Here is an 18,869-nt window from a genome sequence, read left to right as displayed (position 1 = left end):
GGGATGAAGTCGCTCCAATGAATGTTGAGGATGGAGCAGAGACAACGCTGGTGGAAGCGTTCAAGGAGCCGTAGGTGATGCCGGTAGAGGACCCATGATTCGGAGCCGAACAGGAGTGTGGGTATGACAACGGCTCTGTATACGCTTATCATTGTGAGGTTTTTCAGTTGGTTGTTTTTCCAGACTCTTTTGTGTAGTCTTCTAAAGGCGCTATTTGCCTTGGCATAATAATAATATTGAGGAATGAAATGACAGGGACATTAGATAAACCAAGACCTGTTTAATTAAACTCTGTCTAACTTCTTAATATAAAGGATCTGAATTACAGGTAAGATGTACGGAAGGTGTATGGAACCTTGGTTTTCAAGAGATATTGAAACCCTGGTTAAGAAGAAGAAGAACGGGACCATTAGAGGGCGCACAAAATCAATGAACCGGTGCAGACTCGAATGGCCAACATGGCCTGTTTCCGCTCCGTAAATGGTTATATATGGTTATATAAAATTTCTGCCTTCACAGTGGAACACACGAAGATGGTTTTTGAATCTAAAGTTGGAATTAGCATGAGGAGGTTAAAGCAAGAACCAAAGGTTAATGTGTAAAGGTGGAGATGCTCCAGGTAAACAAGTGTCCTAGAGCTGCTGGCTCTCGTTCAAGATGTTGGTGAATTTGATTTTTAAGAATTCCCTGGACGTTAGAATGGTGTCCGTGGATTGGAAGATGACAAACATAATGGAATTACTCCAAGAAGGAGAGAGAGAACAGGGAACTAAAAACCAAATAGCCTGGCATCAGTAATAGAAGCAAAAATAGAAAATCTGTTACTTGGTAACAGGCCACTTAGAAAACAGTGATCTGATTGAACAGCATTGAAGCCTGGTTTATGACTAATTTAGTTGTAAGGTTAAGATTAGCACACCAGATCAGAGGGAATTACCGGATATAGAGTGCAACTACTGTACTGAATTTTAACTTAAGAAATCTCCCTCACCTTATTCATATACTGTCTGCCTTTTGGAAATCGATAGGATGTCACACTTCTCATACGGGACAGAGAAATGAGGTGCCACAGGTGAGGCCATTAAATGGGTTATTTTTCTGGCTGGTACACTGTAATTTGTAGGTATCAGCAAGAATCAGTGCCATTTATAATCCACATAAATGACAGATAGAGTGACCAAATGTAGAATAGCCTAAGATTACTGACAATTCGAGATTCAAGATCATTTTATTGTCATGTAATAAAATAGAAAATGTGACATTACACAAAATTTCCTTTAGACAACTGTAAGGCAGAAAAATATTGGCTGTCAGCAGAAATTGCCCACCGCCTTTTACAGTCAGAGAAAGAGAAGCAAAAGGGAGATCCCCCCCAGAGTCACTGAATGTCCATGGATTTGCCTGCAGTCACACAGACCAGCCCAAACTATTAGCAACCCAAGATCCAGATGCAAATCTCTGTCACAGTCAAGAAGCCTCCAGCATCCTCAGCACCCACTCACATCCCAGTTCCAATACCTGGTACCCCCTCAGCCAGTCCCGAGCCAGTCTCAAGCCAGTCCACTGCCTGGTGCAAGCCATTTGACCACAGTTGACAGCAGCCCACTGCCTACGTGGGTTCATTGCCTCGAGTCACCAACAGCCTGCCCTGTGTGTTCTTCAGCCTCAGAATCCACCACAAAGGTCACCATCCGGTGGGTCGTCTCCTCTGCCCCTCTTTCTCAAACGGTGGGGGGGAGGGGAATCCCCATTTTTTGGTGCCCTGCACTCGTTCTCTGCTTCCCCAGAGTCAGAAAACCCCTCCTGGCTGCTGCAGTTCATCTTGGTGCTAGACCCGCGGTCGAGGGATTTTAAAATAAACCATCACCTCCTTTAACAGACCATTTAAAGCCTGTGCGGAGCTGACGGCAGTTGGACTGGGTGGTTGGACCCTGCAGAGGTGCGCTGAGACTTCGCTGCCCACTCTCCACGAAACTGCACCAGTGACAGTACTGCCGCTTTGTTTTGCATCAACAAACTGTTTCCAATGTAGGTTTGTTTTTAGGTTTTTCTCAGGAATTATTCCCACCAACTGTTGTCTCCCAGTGATCTGCCCAAAAGATCCCATCCCCTTTCTCTCTACCAAGACATCCCCCAAATTGTCCACCAATCTTCTCCTTCTGAGAATCTGCTGCCCAACTGATTTCCTACCTGACCTTCCCATTGCCAGAAGGTTGCAAAGACCCTCATGTGCATTGCAGTAAAGCAATCTGTTTTATCACACATGACACCTGGAACTCCATATGGAAAAGGAATCACTGCTATGGGCTGACTCACAGAATCCTCCAACCACCACCTGCTCCGAGCACATAGTGCAGTGTATTCTTGGGTGCAGTACAATTTCTCGCCCATGAAATTGTCCACTTTGATAGAAAACAATAGAATAATAATTTTAGAAATGCTGGCATTCAGAGAGAAGGGTTAACCACTTAGCAAGATCAGGTAGCCTGTGTAGGCAGCTGTTGTTATGGCTGTTCTCCTGCTGTAATCGCGCTGCAGCCTCTATATTTACAGTGCCGTACTGTGCAAGTGCGGGGTGCCTAGCTAATTAGTAAGGAGTATACGGAAGGCTGTGGATGCATGCTGCAAGCTCTCCTCCCCCCCCCCCCCCCCACCACCCCCAGCAATGTAAATACATTTATCTTGTTAGTAAAGTATTAGTTTTGGTTCACTACATCTGCCGACTCTACTCATTATTTTAAACACAATAATGAACAACCAGCTAATAAAGCAACAGCAAAAAAAGGAAATCAAGTGGTATATTTAATCTTCCAAATTCAATCACTCCACCACTACTAATCAACAATCAAAGCCCTAAGCTCTGGAACTCCCTCCTAAGCCTCACAGCGCCTCCTTGCTCTTTAAGGAATTGCTTAAACCTAGATCCTCATTTGCTACAAAATCTCCTTGGTTTCAATTCCTTGTTTCAAAATACTCATAATAAGTATCTTCAGATGTTACTTTAAGTGCTTCAAAAATACAAGTTACAGGTAAATTTCACTTTACGTGATTAATTCATTCCCATTTATACTCGTGTAAGACGAATTCATCGTAAGCGATTAATAGAATCAATGGTAATAATTGCAATGAATCCCCGTTCTTTCAGATCGTCCATCAAGACATAAAAATGTGTTTTAAAAACAACTTTTAGCTGCATGTAATGGCAAAACTGTTAAGTTTAATAAAAATAATTATGATATTTTTCATTTATTTCATAATTACATCATTAAAATGTCCTTAGCCATGGGTGTGGTGCCAGAGGATTGGAGGTTAGCTCACTTTGTTCCATTGTTTATAAAAGGCTCCAAAAGTAAACCAGGAAATTACAGGCCGGTGACCCTGACATCAGTAGTAGGTAAATTATTGGAGGGTATTCTGAGAGATCGGATATACAAGTATTTGGACAGCCAAAGGCTGATTAAAGATAGTCAACATGGCTTTGTTCATGGTCCTGTTTAATTAATCATAGAGTTTTTTGAGGGGGTTACCAAGAAAGTAGATGAAGGAAAAGTTGTGGATGTTGTCTACATGGACTTTAGTAGGCATTTGGCAAGGTCCCACCACAGGAGGTTAGTTCAGACACGAGGTATCCATGGAGCGGTTATAAACTGGATTTGAAATAGGCTGAATGGGAAAAGAGAGAGAGTGGTAGTGGATGATTGCTTCTCAGAGTGGAGGCTTGTGATTAGTGGTGTGCCTCGGTAATCCATGTTGGGACCATTATTGTTTGTTGTCTATATCAATGATCTGGATGATAATGTGAGAAATTGGAACAGCAAGTTTGTTGATGACACTAAGATTGGAGGTGTTGTGTACAATGAAGAAAAGATTTAAAAGCTTGCAGAGGGATCTGGACCAACTGGAAAAATGGGCCAGAAAATGGCAAATGGAATTTAATTCAGACAAGTGTGAGGTGTTGCATTTTGCCAGGTCAAACCAAGGTAGGACATACACAGTAAATGGTGGGGCACCAAGGAGTGTGGAGGAACAAAGGGATCTGGGAATACAGATACATAATTCCTTGAAAGTGGTGTCACAGGTAGACAGGGTTGTAAACAACTCTTTTGGCATCTTGGGCTTCATAAATCAAAGTATTGAGTTGGGATGTTATGGTGAGGTTGTATAAGATATTGGTGAAGCAAAACTTGGAGTATTGTGTGTAGTTCTGTTTGCCTAACTACAGGAAGGATATCAATAAGATTAAAACGAGGGCAGAGAAAATTTACTAGGTTGTTGCCACATCTTCAGGAGTTGAATTACAGGGAAAGATTAAATGGGTTAGGACTTTATTCTTTGGAGTGTGGAAGAATGAGGGGAGATTTGATAGAGGTTTACAAAATGATGAGGGTTAGAGACAGAATAAAAGCGAGTAGGCTCTTTCCATACAAGAGAACATGGCTTTAGGGTGAAAAGGGAGGGATTTAGGGGGAATATTAGGGGGATATTCACTCAGAGTGATGAGAGTGTGAAACAAGCTATCATCTGACATGGTAAATGCAGGGCTCACTCTTAAGTTTTAAGAATAGTTTGGATGGGAAAGGTCTGGAGGGTTATGGATTGGGTGCTGATCAGCGGAATGAAGCTTTGGCACAGACTAGAAGGGCTGAATGGCCTGTTTTCTGTGCTGCAGAGTTCCATGGCTTTATGGTTCTAACTAAATTATTTCTTAGAAAAATATTTGTCCGAAGTTGACTGCACAGATTTTTTTTTTCATTAAACAATTTCCTATAGATAGCAATCCCTTTTTCTAAACTGCTGCGGACTTCCACGCTTCTTTCCATGTTAGAATCAGCATTTAGATAAATTTTGCGGCTTCAATGACTTCAAATCCTTTCTGAAAAATTTCTGGAAAATTTCCAGCAGCATTTTTATCAGGGCATTTGCAGCTTCCCCTGTAATTCTTACATTGTGTAATCCTGTTCGATGTTTAAAACGGTCAAAGCAGCCTAAATTTGCAGCAAACATTTCCGTATCCCCTTGAAATTTATTTTCTTTGAGCATCGAAAGGATGTTGAAAGCTTTGGTTTTAATTTTTTTTTTCTTTTCTTTAATTATTTTCAGAATTTATAATATTATTGGATCCCATTTTACGGTTTGGTTCTCCTTTCTTTCATGGAACATGTATGTTTAAACATAACTTCACAAGGCAAGGGTTAGATTGTTAGAATAGTTTTTGTTTCATAAGTATTTTGCTTTTTCTGTCTCTTTCACAGGTTGTTTACAGCGATTTGTTGATATACTTTTACTTTTTTGGATATATATTCTTCTTATTATCTATGTATGATCATATACAATACAATTCCAATTATCCAAAATGGTCGGAACTGGGTCTATGTCGGACAAATTTTTTTTTCGGAGAACTGGTCATTTTTTAAAAAAACAGCCCAGTAGCAACAACAAAGCACTTGTAACATTGTTTAAGCAACAACAAACAACAAGAGGAGGCTTTTTAAGCATTAAAATAATATTTAATTCTCACCAAAAGAATACTATCTGTCGTTGATCACCGACACCTCCCCACCGAGGTCCCTGCTACTGCCGAGAGCCCGACGTCCCTGCTGCAGCCAGGAGGTCATTCTCCATGATGAAGCCGGGACAAGGGGGAGAAATGGAGAGAAAAGTCAGTAGGGCAAGGTAAAGAAGAAATGGAAAGAGAGAGGGGAGAGAGTTACCTGAAACGAGGACAATCGATGTTCTAATTTCATGTCGAGTGAATTTTTTTTTCCAACCTGTGAGGTCAGTTCAGTTCCAAAAAAAATTGGATAAATGAAGATTTCTGAGAATCGGAATTGTACTGTATGTGGGTGTATAACGCAATAAAAATATTGGAAAGAGAGAATATTTTTTGCACCAAGTGGTATTCCCTTTTGGTTACAATTTTCAATCCAAAGATGAAGTAGCCATTCCATTTCAATCATTAATGGTCTTCTGTTTCGAGTAATTTGCGCTTAGAGAAATTGATGCAACTTTACCTTGTTCTTTATGTTCACATGGTCTACTTGAAACTTGAGTTTTCCAGATATTTCCAGAAAGATCTCGCAGTAACTGAATAATTACATGGGAAAAACAGGAAATGGTCACAGTTTTCCAAATCGCAGTAAGTGAATTTCACGTTGGTTGAAGTAGTGTGTAGCAGGGTTTGCCTGTGTTTTCTTTATTGCTGTCTATTGAAGTATTGGTATGCAAGAGTAAAGTATTACTGAAATTGTGAGAGGTCTTCATGAGACTATACCTACAGAACACATACAGTTTTGTTCTCCTAATCCAAGAAAGGGAGCACTTGCCTGAAAGTGAATTCTCTATTCATACATTCTCTTGATACTTGGGATGGCAGGAGATCAGAATTAGTAGGTCCATGCCAGGTTAATGAAATCAAATGTTACAAACCTGGAAATACAGGTACAGGTACACGATCCTTTATCCCGATATCTAAAATCCAGGAAGCTCCAAAATCCTGCAAGTGGGGAGAGAGACCGGCAAGGCGAGTCGGACGGGTGAGGGACTGGCAGCGCCAATTGGGCAGGCGAGGGGGGGGTTTGGGGAGACAGCAGGGCGACTGGAAGGGGATGGGATGGATACAGCAGCACAATTCGGGTGGGCTTTCCTAAATCCAGAAAAATCCGAAATTCGGAACACACTGTCCCCCAAGGGTTCCGGATAAAGGATTGTGTACCTGTATTGCCCATTTAATTTTAAATTTAGACATACACCATGTTAAGAGGCCATTTCAGATCACGTCTGTGCTGACCAATTTACACCTAATTAAGCTATACCCCCGGTACGTTTTGAACAGTGGGAGGAAACTGGAGCCCCCAGGGAAATTGCAAGCAGACATGGGAAGAATGTGCAAACTCTGCGGAATTTGAACCCAGTCCTGATCGCTGGTACTGTGACAGCGTTGGGCTAACTGCTACATCAGCAGAGCCACCCCAAAAATCTATGTTACCTCCTGTCTCAAATTCCTCATGTATTGAGTCAGAATATTATTTTGTAAGAGATATATAACTGTAAAAGAGTACAGAAAACCATTCCTTCTCACCACCTTTGTCATAATGCTGATCTGCAGATATACCCCAACTCTTTAATATTTGTTTTGAATTAACCCCTGCCAGCACATTCAACTGAAGCCTATATTCCTTCTTTGATAATGTAGACTGAAATTGCTTGTTCTGGTCTGTATTATCCGGAATTCTAAATGCATTATTCTCATTATACCTCAATCTTCCTACTTCCAGTGCAGGTGAGGAATTTCCATGATTCTTAAATTCAAAGTTGAGTCAAGAAGGTTTGGATGCGCCTAGTTGGAAGATCAGGTGTGGTTCTTCAAGCCTAACTTGGCTTCATTAGACAACTGAAGGAGGACTGATTTTGATGAAAGGTTATCCATCAAAAACATGAGCCTCTGTTTCTATCTCCACAGCCTGCTGATTATTTCCAATATTTTCATTTTTTTTTAATGCCCATAATTTAATTCCTTTCTGTAGCAGTTTTCACTTCCTTTGGGCATTCAAGATTTTTGTTTATTATTGGCCATTCTAATTCTGCGTGGTTTCCTATATAATCTGAACCTTAAATGTTTTCTTTAAATGCCTTCCTTATAGATCGGTTTCCTTGTTACATTTAACCAAAGCTTTTAAACTCGTGTACTTTTGCTCAGCGCAATCACATTCAACTTGGGTGGGTCCACAAATTATTACCCTAAAGTTATCACCTCATTGCTCAATCAGACAATCTTCTTTGGCTTGGCTTCGCGGACAAAGATTTATGGAGGGGGTAAAAAGTCCACGTCAGCTGCAGGCTCGTTTGTGGCTGACAAGTCCGATGCGGGACAGGCAGACACGATTGTAGCGGTTGCAAGGGAAATTTGGTTGGTTGGGGTTGGGTGTTGGGTTTTTCCTCCTTTGCCTTTTGTCAGTGAGGTGGGCTCTGCGGTCTTCTTCAAAGGAGGTTGCTGCCCGCCAAACTGTGAGGCGCCAAGATGCACGGTTTGAGGCGTTATCAGCCCACTGGCGGTGGTCAATGTGGCAGGCACCAAGAGATTTCTTTAGGCAGTCCTTGTACCTTTTCTTTGGTGCACCTCTGTCATGGTGGCCAGTGGAGAGCTCGCCATATAACACGATCTTGGGAAGGCGATGGTCCTCCATTCTGGAGACGTGACCCATCCAGCGCAGCTGGATCTTCAGCAGCGTGGACTCGATGCTGTCGACCTCTGCCATCTCGAGTACTTCGACGTTAGGGGTGTAAGCGCTCCAATGGATGTTGAGGATGGAGCGGAGACAACGCTGGTGGAAGCGTTCTAGGAGCCGTAGGTGATGCCGGTAGAGGACCCATGATTCGGAGCCGAACAGGAGTGTGGGTATGACAACGGCTCTGTATACGCTTATCTTTGTGAGGTTTTTCAGTTGGTTGTTTTTCCAGACTCTTTTGTGTAGTCTTCCAAAGGCGCTATTTGCCTTGGCGAGTCTGTTGTCTATCTCATTGTCGATCCTTGCATCTGATGAAATGGTGCAGCCGAGATAGGTAAACTGGTTGACCGTTTTGAGTTTTGTGTGCCCGATGGAGATGTGGGGGGGCTGGTAGTCATGGTGGGGAGCTGGCTGATGGAGGACCTCAGTTTTCTTCAGGCTGACTTCCAGGCCAAACTTTTTGGCAGTTTCCGCAAAGCAGGACGTCAAGCGCTGAAGAGCTGGCTCTGAATGGGCAACTAAAGCGGCATCATCTGCAAAGAGTAGTTCACGGACAAGTTTCTCTTGTGTCTTGGTGTGAGCTTGCAGGCGCCTCAGATTGAAGAGACTGCCATCCGTGCGGTACCGGATGTAAACAGCGTCTTCATTGTTGGGGTCTTTCATGGCTTGGTTCAGCATCATGCTGAAGAAGATTGAAAAGAGGGTTGGTGCGAGAACACAGCCTTGCTTCACGCCATTTTTAATGGAGAAGGGTTCAGAGAGCTCATTTCTGTATCTGACCCGACCTTGTTGGTTTTCGTGCAGTTGGATAATCATGTTGAGGAACTTTGGGGGACATCCGATGCGCTCTAGTATTTGCCAAAGCCCTTTCCTGCTCACGGTGTCGAAGGCTTTGGTGAGGTCAACCTGGCCAGGAATCCTGGGCAAGCATGGCGTCGGCAAGTGCAACGACAATGGGCGCCTCCTGTTGGAGCTCTGCGCAGAACAGCGACTTGTCATTACAAACACCCTTTTTCAGCAGAGGGACAGCCTTAAGACCACCTGGATGCATCCCCGATCCAAACACTGGCACCTCCTGGACTACATCCTGGTGCGAGAAAGTGACAAACAAGATGTGCTCCACACCAGGGTCATGCCTAGCGCGGAATGCCACACTGACCACCGGCTGGTTCGCTGCAAGCTCAACCTTCACTTCAAGCCAAAGCCCAGGAACAATAAAGCCCCCAGAAAGAGGTTCAATGTTGGAAACCTGCAGTCAGACGAAGCGAGAGGAAACTTCCAGGCAAACCTCAAAGCAAAGCTCGACGTTGCAACCCGCCTCACGGACCCGTCCCCTGAAACCCTCTGGGATCAGTTGAAGACTACCATACTGCAATCCACTGAAGAGGTACTGGGCTTCTCAATCAGACAATAGTGAGAGATTATTATACTTTCTAATACAATCAGCAGATCTGTTATTAAGGAGGCATTTAACAGAATTGAAAGGTCAGTGATAATCTATGAAGCATACGTCATTTTAAAAATATTGTTACGAGCCCAGAGGACCCCAAACCCCAGCAACAATAGATATTCACCAAGACAAATGGTGATTTAAACAAAAGTTGCTTTTAATTATCTTTAAGCATGAAAATAGAAGCAAACTTTCACTTATCACTATTAACTTACTTAACCTAAGTTAACCCCCTTCTAATTCTAAGCGCACATGTATGTAATGTGTGTGTAAGTTCAGAAAAGTCCTTTGGTTCACAGTCCAATCTCACTTCTCATTCCTCCAAGTTCACTGGTTGCAAGAAATTCTTATACTGTGCAGAGAATTTAACATTTATAAAGTTCAGCAGGCTTTGGTGCTTGAAAGGTAAATGGTTACCGCTCAAGAAGGTTTTTGTCGGTTTTGAGAGAGATTTATTGATCCAGGACATCCACAACTGAGGTACTTCCATCGGCCACTTCATTGTCTTGCTGATGAAACTTGCCCCTTCGGGGTTCTCCAGATGATAACCTCTTTCTTTCAGGTCACTACAGAGTTCCTTATTGTTTCACTTATTCCAAGTGAAACATTAGACAGCCAGTCCGTTCTTCTTGCATAAACCACAAGGGCTTTGACCAGGCTGTCTTTCAAATGGGCTTGCCATAAGCTTGCCAGCTTGTCCTGTTCAAGTCCCAGCTACTTCTACTGGCTATAACACTGTACAAGTGATCTCTGTCTGTCTATCTGTCTCTCTCTCTCTCTCTGAGAGAAAGCCTGTTTGACTCTCTCTGCTTGCAAAACCACATGACCCTCTTAGAACAGCAAGCTCTCTTCCAGACAGCAGCGGCATCTGTTACCTTTTGTAAACAGCAATCCATTAGTGAAGACTCTTGAGCACTCTTCAAAGTTCTTGCAAAAGATCTGAGGCCCCGCTATGTCTAGCATTGGGCAGAGCTCCAGTATTTCCAATAAGATCTGTTTTAAAGTGTTTGTATGTGACTTACTCTAACAAACCTTTCCCAATTTATCTCCCAAAAACGTATCTACATACTCTGTCACAGTGTACATTAGAAATGTTTTTAAATCAATTAACTTCCTCAAGGATTCCCCAAGAAATGGATTGGAGGACTCAATACACAGAGAAATGGTTGATGCCACCTCCAGTTCTTGCCAATACAGAAGCATTGTAGTGTAAGATAACAATGTGACCTCCTACATATTCAATTACTTGCTCAGGATCCCAAATATTTCTTCTAAAGTTTTTGTTTAAACACCATATTATCCCCAAAATGAAAACTGGGTAATTTGTAGCCTGTATATTTTCAAAGGAAAACACAGAAATGCTGATGGAACCCAGCAGGTGTCGCAGCATCCGACGTTTCGGGCCTGAGCCCTTCTTCAAAGTAGACTCCAGCATTTCTGTGTCTTTGCTACAACCACAGTGTGTGCAGATTTTCGTGTTTCACTATATAGTTTCACATATCATTCTAAGGTCAAACTCGAGTAAAAATGCTTTCATCCTCTTCAAATAGCATGGGGTTAAGGGGATAATGGTGCAAGGTTGTTACTTTTCAAAATCAGAATTTATTGTCGAGAATCTATTGTTTTGTGGCAGCATCAAAAGGACAAACATTAAATAAGCCACTGTACAAAATAAATAAAAATAGTGCAAGACAAAGAAAAAGTCAAATTCAGGCCGTCTTTGTGGTTCATTGTTGATTCAGGAATCTGATGGCAGCAGGGAAGAAGCTGTCCTTGTGCCGCTGAGTGTTTGTCTTCGGGACTTTGTACCTTTTTTTCTGCTGGTAGCAGAGTAAAGAGGGTGGTGCCTGGGTGATGGGGTTCCTTGAGGATAGAGGTTGCTTTCTTAAGACACGGCCTCTTGTAAATGTCCTCGATGGAGTGAAGTCTGGTGCCTGTGATGTCACAGGCCGAGTTAACAACCATCTGGAGTTTTTTTCTTGTCCTGAGCATTGGCACCTCCGAACCAGGCAGTGATGTAACCTGCCAGAATGCTCTCCAGAGTGGACCTGAATACTTTTATTCAGAAGGTTTCAATAATCATATTTCTAGTACTAAGCCAAACAACGCAACTCCATTACATTTTGTGATGAAAATATCAACTTCACTCTGCCTGGTGCTTGTTATCATATTTCAGTCTAATAGACACCTTGGTTTCCCCAGTGTATTTGTAAAGTAAGGATTTCTTTGTTGCTTTCGACTAAAATCGTCAATTCACCTTATTGTGTAGCCAGATTTCATGTTGCCATTTTCTGGCAGTAATTTACATTTCATTGCACGGGAATGGTTAAATCCTGATAAAGAAAATTAATTAATCAACAAATGTGATCTGGATAGTTGATATATAGATGTAATTTTTATTTTATGATCAATTAATAATTTTCTTAATTTTCATTTTAAAAATACTTATTTAACCTTTCAATCGACAGTATACCTAATATATTGTTCAAAGTTCAAAGTTCAAATTTGTTGTCAGAGAACATCCTGCGGGCCAGGATCAGCAAATCTATAGACCAGTAGCTGTAAACTATAAACATCAAGAACTGTCAACTGTAAACAAACACCCTAAATATACAGCAATAATTCATGAATTCGTCCTTAAATGAGCCTCTAAATGAGTATATTTATCCCCTATTGTTCAAGAGTCTGATAGTTGAGGGGTAGTAACTATTCTTGAACATGGTGGGACGAGTCTTGTGGCACTTGACCCTCCTTCTTGACGGCAACAGCGAGAACAGAGCATGTCCTGGGTGGTGATTGCTGCTGTACTCCGATGGAGGTGTTACTTTTTGATATTCTCGATGGTTGGGAGACCTTTGCCCTGTGATGTACTTTGATGTCCACTACCTTTTGCAGAATTTTTCACACAGAGGTATTGGTGCAGAGCGTGACGCAGCAGGTCAGCACACATTTGTAGAAGTTTGCCAAGGTTTTTGATGATGTGCCAAACCTCCGTAGACTCCAGAGGAAGCAGGGGCACTGTCGTGCTTTCTTTGCCATAGCGTCCATAAGATGGGTCCAGGACCTGTCTTCTGAGATAGTAACACCCAGGAATTTGAAGCTGTTGACCTTCCCCACTTCTGATCCCCAATGATTACCGGATGTACAGCTCCCCTTTTCCTCTTCTAAAGTCTACAATCAGTTCCTTGGTCTTGTTGCCATTGAATGAGAGGTTGTTGTTAACACACCGTTCAGTCAAGTTTTCATTCTCCCTCTCGCCGCTTTTATACAGCCCACTACAGTGGTATCAGGAGCTCTCCACTGGCCACTGAGACAGAGGTGCACCAAAGAAGAGGTACAAGGACTGCTTAAAGAAATCTCTTGGTGCCTGCCCCATTGACCACCGCCAGTGGGCTGATATCGCCTCCAACCGTGAATCTTGGCGCCTCACAGTTCGGCGGGCAGCAACCTCCTTTGAAGAAGACCGCAGAGCCCACCTCACTGACAAAAGACAAAGGAGGAAAAACCCAACACCCAATTTTCCCTTGCAACCGCTGCAACCGTGCCTGCCTGTCCCGCATCGGACTTGTCAGTCACCAACGAGCCTGCAGCAGACGTGGACATACCCCTCCATAAATCTTCGTCCGCGAAGCCAAGCCAAAGAAGAAGAAAGAACAGTGGTGTCATCAACAAACTTGTTTTTTGTTGTTATTGTTTACAATTCTATCTGAGCAAAAATTGTACAGTCCCTTCAAGGCCCATTAAAGCTGAACTTCAGATGAATAGTACAGAAGTGTGGACTCCAAGTACCACAGCAAAATAGAACACTATGTGTTTTGGGCAGCACCGTTGGTGAAGGAGTGGAAGGGTTAGCGACTCAGGTCAGAATCCAGTGCTGTCTATAAGGAGCCTGCACGTTCTCCCCGTGACCTGCGTGGGTTCCCTCCCACCCTCCAAACCATACAGGGCTGGTAGTTTAATTGGTGTATTTGGACTTATGGGCCGTAAGGGCCTGGTATTTCTAAATTTTAAAAAATAAAGTACCTCACCTTCATGGGTCCTGGATACTGCATGTTCATGTCTTTACATAATTTGCCATGATGTTATGTGTTTAGCAGGATCTATTGGGTAGATTTTCATATGACTAAGTATATCTGATGGAAGATATATTTCACAAGGCCAGTACAATAATTTTTACGGTCAGATTCCACTTAATTGTTTTCATTTCACAAGATTGGACCAGAATTAGGTCCATCGGCCCATTGTTTACTTCTCTGCAGAGCTTTAAAGGGAAGGAGAAAAAATGGAAGGTTGTGTGGATCGACTCAATGATGCTTATGCTGTCCAGAAAACTATTAATCTACCAAAAAAAATCTATATCGTTTACAACCAACTGCAAGTTTTTAAGCTGCTATTGAGGCCACTTTATCCATGGCTGGCTTGCTCCGCCAATTAATAATGAATACTTGTCACACTCCAGCCACCCTTCCCCCGGAGTGGATGGAGATGGTGGAGAAGTGAGTAAATGAGTACACAGCCTTCCTCCTTCTGTTACACTCTCATTCCAGTTCAAAAATAAAAACAAGACAGCTAGAATGTGTGTTGCAACAGCTGAATGTTTGATCATGTTCACTGCTTAGTGTGTGTGTATGTTTATTAGAGAGAGAGAGAGAGGGAGAGAGATGTAATGTTCCTGCATAATTCTGACAGATATAGTGGGCATATTTCCATGCTGAGATCATTTTACAGATTTGTTACAAATTGAACTGTTTGGGTCAATATTTCTCAAGAGTCCTCATTTTAAAAATAAATAAAACATTTGTACCCAAATTTATTTTTTCTCTAAATGTGAATGCTGTCTTTATCCTAATAAGCATTTTGGATTAACTTCCCTGGTTGCTAAATAAGACTGGTGTCTTAAACTATGAATAATTCTGTAGGAATTTCTTCAGCCAGAGAGTGGTAAATCTGTGGAATTTGTTGCCACAGGCGATTGTGGAGGCCAGGTCATTGGGTGCATTTAAGGCAGTCATTGATAGGTTCTTGATTAAACAGGAACATCAAAGATTACAGGGAGAAGGGTGGGCTGAGGAGCTGTGTGTGAAAATGGATCAGCTCATGGTTAAATGGCAGGGCAGACTTGATGGGCTGAATAGCCTATTTCTACTCCTATGGTGTTATGGAAATGCATCTAAGATTCTCAAGTCAATTTATTGTCACCTGATTGTACAAATATGAGGATCTTGGATGGTTAGTGTGAGCAGCTCCTTTGGTTATTCAGCATCCTCACTCCCCATGGTTAGAAGCTGTTTCTCAGCCTGGTGGTACTGGCTCTCATACTCCTGTACCTTTTTCCCGATGAGAGCAATTAAAAGATGCTGTACGGCGTGGAAGGGGTCCTCAATAATTTTGCGCAACCTCTTCAGACAACGATCTTGGTAGATCATGTCGATGGGAGTGGGAGCGGGAGGGAGACCCCAGTGATCCTCTCTGCCACTCTTATGGTCCTGTGGATTGACCTCCGATCCATTTCTCTGCAGCAACCATACCACACTGTGATCCAGGTCGCTCTCGAAAGACATGATGGCGGCCGGTAGAGTTCCCTCCTTTGGTCTTTTCAGGAGGTGGAGTCACTGTTGCGCCTTTCTGACAGGTGAGGAGATGTATGTTCGTAATAAGTCACTAGTTTAGTGGACTCCAAAGAACTTGGTGCTCTTCACTCTATCAACTGTGTATTGCCATTGAATGTTACAAGACACATGGTATTGAAAAACAGAACATGAAATGATCTTGCACTTTGTTTGGTCTACTTTAGATTCACCTTGAATTATATGAATATTTCTATACTTATTAAACAGAATTCTGTTTATCAATCTGAGGGAAAACAGAAGTGTGGAATGAATCACCAGTAGTTCATTTACTGTATGATTGGAGCCACTTTAGGATATTTCTTGTTTTATTCCAGAATCTTAAAAAATGTTCTGTTGAAGAGCTATTTCCTACACCTGTCTTCCCATAGTCTCTCTGATAGGGGCACTTTGTGTACCTGAAAGGAATTGGATTGAAACAGTCCAAGCTCAAGCTCATTTCACAGAGTACCGTAAAGTCAATTTCAACTCCATTGGCATAATGTGGCTTTGAACTCGGATGCCAAAACTGAGAGTTCAAAGGTTGAACTCTCCACACCATCCAGCAATCAATTACTCCATTTTTATCTCGCACATGATGGCACTATATTAGGGGGTGGGGGGGGGGGGGGGGCCAGACACAGCTCGGATGTTCGTCCTTTCACATTACAACCAGATATGTGTGAGCTCAACATCTACTTCAGCCACTTGACCCTTCAATCTAGGGCTGTGGAGCACTTAGGTGGTCTCAACAGGACACAAGGTTTTGCAGTTTTAAACCATTGGACCAACTGATCTCTCAGGTTGATAAGAAGGATGCCTATTCTGAAGGAGAATAGGAGAGTCACCCCCCCACAACCTAAACAGAGTTCATTCCCCCACCCCCTCATGGATCTCCCTCTGCATTATGACAGTGGATGTATGTCAACATTGCTTCATTGGCTCAAAAGCCCTTTGGATCATGCAGAAATCAGTGGAAAAATTTGCAAAATCTTCAAGCCTTGTCCACCTACCAAAGTCAGGGATGGTAAGTACAATGCAAAGCTTTCAAGCTGGTCTCAACAAAGTGCTACACCACACTCAGGGCCTCCTCAAACAGCAAAAGGACCAAAAGACTTCCTCTGGCTGTTAAGCACTAAGATTTGGAAATCATAGCCCACACCAACCCTCTTTTCAATCTTCTTCAGCATGATGCTGAACCAAGCCTTGAAAGACCTCAACAATGAAGATGCTGTTTACATCCGGTACCACACGGATGGCAGTCTCTTCAATCTGAGGCGCCTGCAAGCTCATACCAAGACACAAGAGCAACTTGTCCGTGAACTACTCTTTGCAGACGATGCCGCTTTAGTTGCCCATTCAGAGCCAGCTCTTCAGCGCTTGACGTCCTGTTTTGCAGAAACTGCCAAAATGTTTGGCCTGGAAGTCAGCCTGAAGAAAACTGAGGTCCTCCATCAGCACCCCCCCTCCCCCCCCACATCTCCATCGGGCACACAAAACTCAAAACGGTCAACCAGTTTACCTATCTCGGCTGCACCATTTCATCAGATGCAAGGATCGACAACGAGATAGACAACAGACTCACCAAGGCAAATAGCGCCTTTGGAAGACTACACAAAAGAGTCTGGAAAAACAACCAACTGAAAAACCTCACAAAGATAAGCGTATACAGAGCCGTTGTCATACCCACACTCCTGTTCGGCTCCGAATCTTGGGTCCTCTACCGGCATCACCTACGGCTCCTAGAACACTTCCACCAGCGTTGTCTCCGCTCCATCCTCAACATCCATTGGAGCGACTTCATCCCTAACATCGAAGTACTCGAGATGGCAGAGGCCGACAGCATCGAATCCACGCTGTTGAAGATCCAACTGCGCTGGGTAGGTCACATCTCCAGAATGGAGGACCATCGCCTTCCCAAGATCGTGTTATATGGTGAGCTCTCCACTGGCCATCGTGTCAGAGGTGCACCAAAGAAGAGGTACAAGGACTGCCTAAAGAAATCTCTTGGTGCCTGCCACATTGACCACCGCCAGTGGGCTGATATCGCCTCAAACCATGCATCTTGGCGCCTCACAGTTCGGCGGGCAGCAACCTCCTTTGAAGAAGACCGCAGAGCCCACCTCACTGACAAAAGACAAAGGAGGAAAAACCCAACACCCAATCCCAACCAACCAATTTTCCCTTGCAACCGCTGCAACCATGTCTGCCTGTCCCGCATCGGACTTGTCAGCCACAAATGAGCCTGCAGCTGATGTGGACATTTACCCCCTCCATAAATCTTCGTCCGTGAAGCCAAGCCAAAGAAGAACTCTCAGTCCTGCCTTAACCATTAAGAAAATCAACCATTGATTTTATAAGTGCAGTTTCTTCTTTCTTTCATATTGAGTCACAACAATGTTGCTGCAAAAAGAAAAACAGCATGCAGGTCCTGCTAATTCATCACATCTAAGGATGGCATGGTTAGCGTAGCAGTCACCACAACGCTGTTATTGCGCCAGCCATCGGGATCAGGGTTCGAATCCTGCACTGTCTATAAGGAGATTGTACATTATCCCGTGTCTACGTGGGTTTCCTCTAGGGGCTCCGGTTTCCTCCCACTGTTCAAAACATGGCAGGGGTTGTAGGTCAATTGCATGTAATTAGACAGCACGGGCTCATGGGCCAAAAGGGCCTGTTACCATGCAGTTTGTCTACATTTAAATTTAACATGAAAGTGGGTGGAACCACTTCTACATGGTTATGACAGGAGGTCATGCAATTCAACTGATCTTTAATTGAAACAAATGATCTGTTGAAGAATGGTGTATGCCTTGGAGGTATCCAAAATTCACTGAAAAGGGAACTCCCTTATTTACCAGTAAACAAATTTGATAACTGGTGTAAGCTACGTTTCTTGTCCAGAGTGCAATTAGGATTTAATTTTCAATTCTATATTAGATGTGCAAATAATTAGCACAAATTAGAAAATTGCATGACCAAATTTAATGTTCACAAGCATCTATAATTACTTTATTCTATGAATTTTTTTTTAAATGGTCACCTCCTGCCAAATTTGTAATCATTTAAAATTTAATTACATGTTTAGTTTTTCCAAATTTCTGTGTAGGTCTCTCTTCTGTTCATTTTATGCCACATCTAACAAAGTGACAATGAAATTTGGAAGGTTTAGGTATCAGACAGTTCTTAAATGTTCCAGAAAGGCTGCATTGAACAGCAATAAGAGGAATCATTTCATCTCATCCATCTGGAATTCCATTGCCATTAAAATGTGTTCTCAAGCTCCTCATTCCTTGCCAGATATACCAGTCAAAGCAGGAGTTGCCAGATTAAGCTATTTGACAATCACTTTCATTTATTTGTCAACATGTCAGGTTTGGTTTAACACTACTGCCACATTTTGGGTATTTTGACTTGCATCAACCAAAAATACCTGAATCTCAATATCTGTTCTGAGCAATGATTCTGTTTTGCTTTGATGCATTTTGATTCAGGGTTGAATTAGGTGAAAAGTTTAGATAGGCAGTTTCCATTATATTTTGTAGAAATAATTTTTGAAGATATAACCATATAACCATTTACAGAGCA

General features: G+C 42.7%; 1 protein-coding gene and 1 long non-coding RNA gene across 2 annotated transcripts in view; both read right to left on the bottom strand.

Annotated features, from left to right (window-relative positions):
- LOC138747782 (uncharacterized) overlaps positions 1–5,898 on the bottom strand; it is a 45,186-nt gene extending 39,288 nt beyond the window's left edge. The window contains exon 1 of the long non-coding RNA XR_011347655.1: positions 5,519–5,898. This is a non-coding gene — a long non-coding RNA (uncharacterized lncRNA). The remainder of the gene's footprint in view (positions 1–5,518) is intronic.
- A 6-nt stretch (positions 5,899–5,904) lies between these two features.
- arl4d (ADP-ribosylation factor-like 4D) overlaps positions 5,905–18,869 on the bottom strand; it is a 62,557-nt gene continuing 49,592 nt past the window's right edge. The window contains exon 2 of the transcript XR_011347654.1: positions 5,905–6,084. The gene's annotated coding sequence lies outside the window, so the exon portion shown is untranslated. The remainder of the gene's footprint in view (positions 6,085–18,869) is intronic.

Source organism: Narcine bancroftii, chromosome 12 (genome assembly GCF_036971445.1).
Source record: "Narcine bancroftii isolate sNarBan1 chromosome 12, sNarBan1.hap1, whole genome shotgun sequence".
Classification (NCBI taxonomy): Eukaryota; Metazoa; Chordata; class Chondrichthyes; order Torpediniformes; family Narcinidae; genus Narcine; species Narcine bancroftii.
The sequence above is the reverse complement of the archived record's forward strand: the minus strand, read 5'-3'. Positions and strand labels throughout refer to the sequence as shown.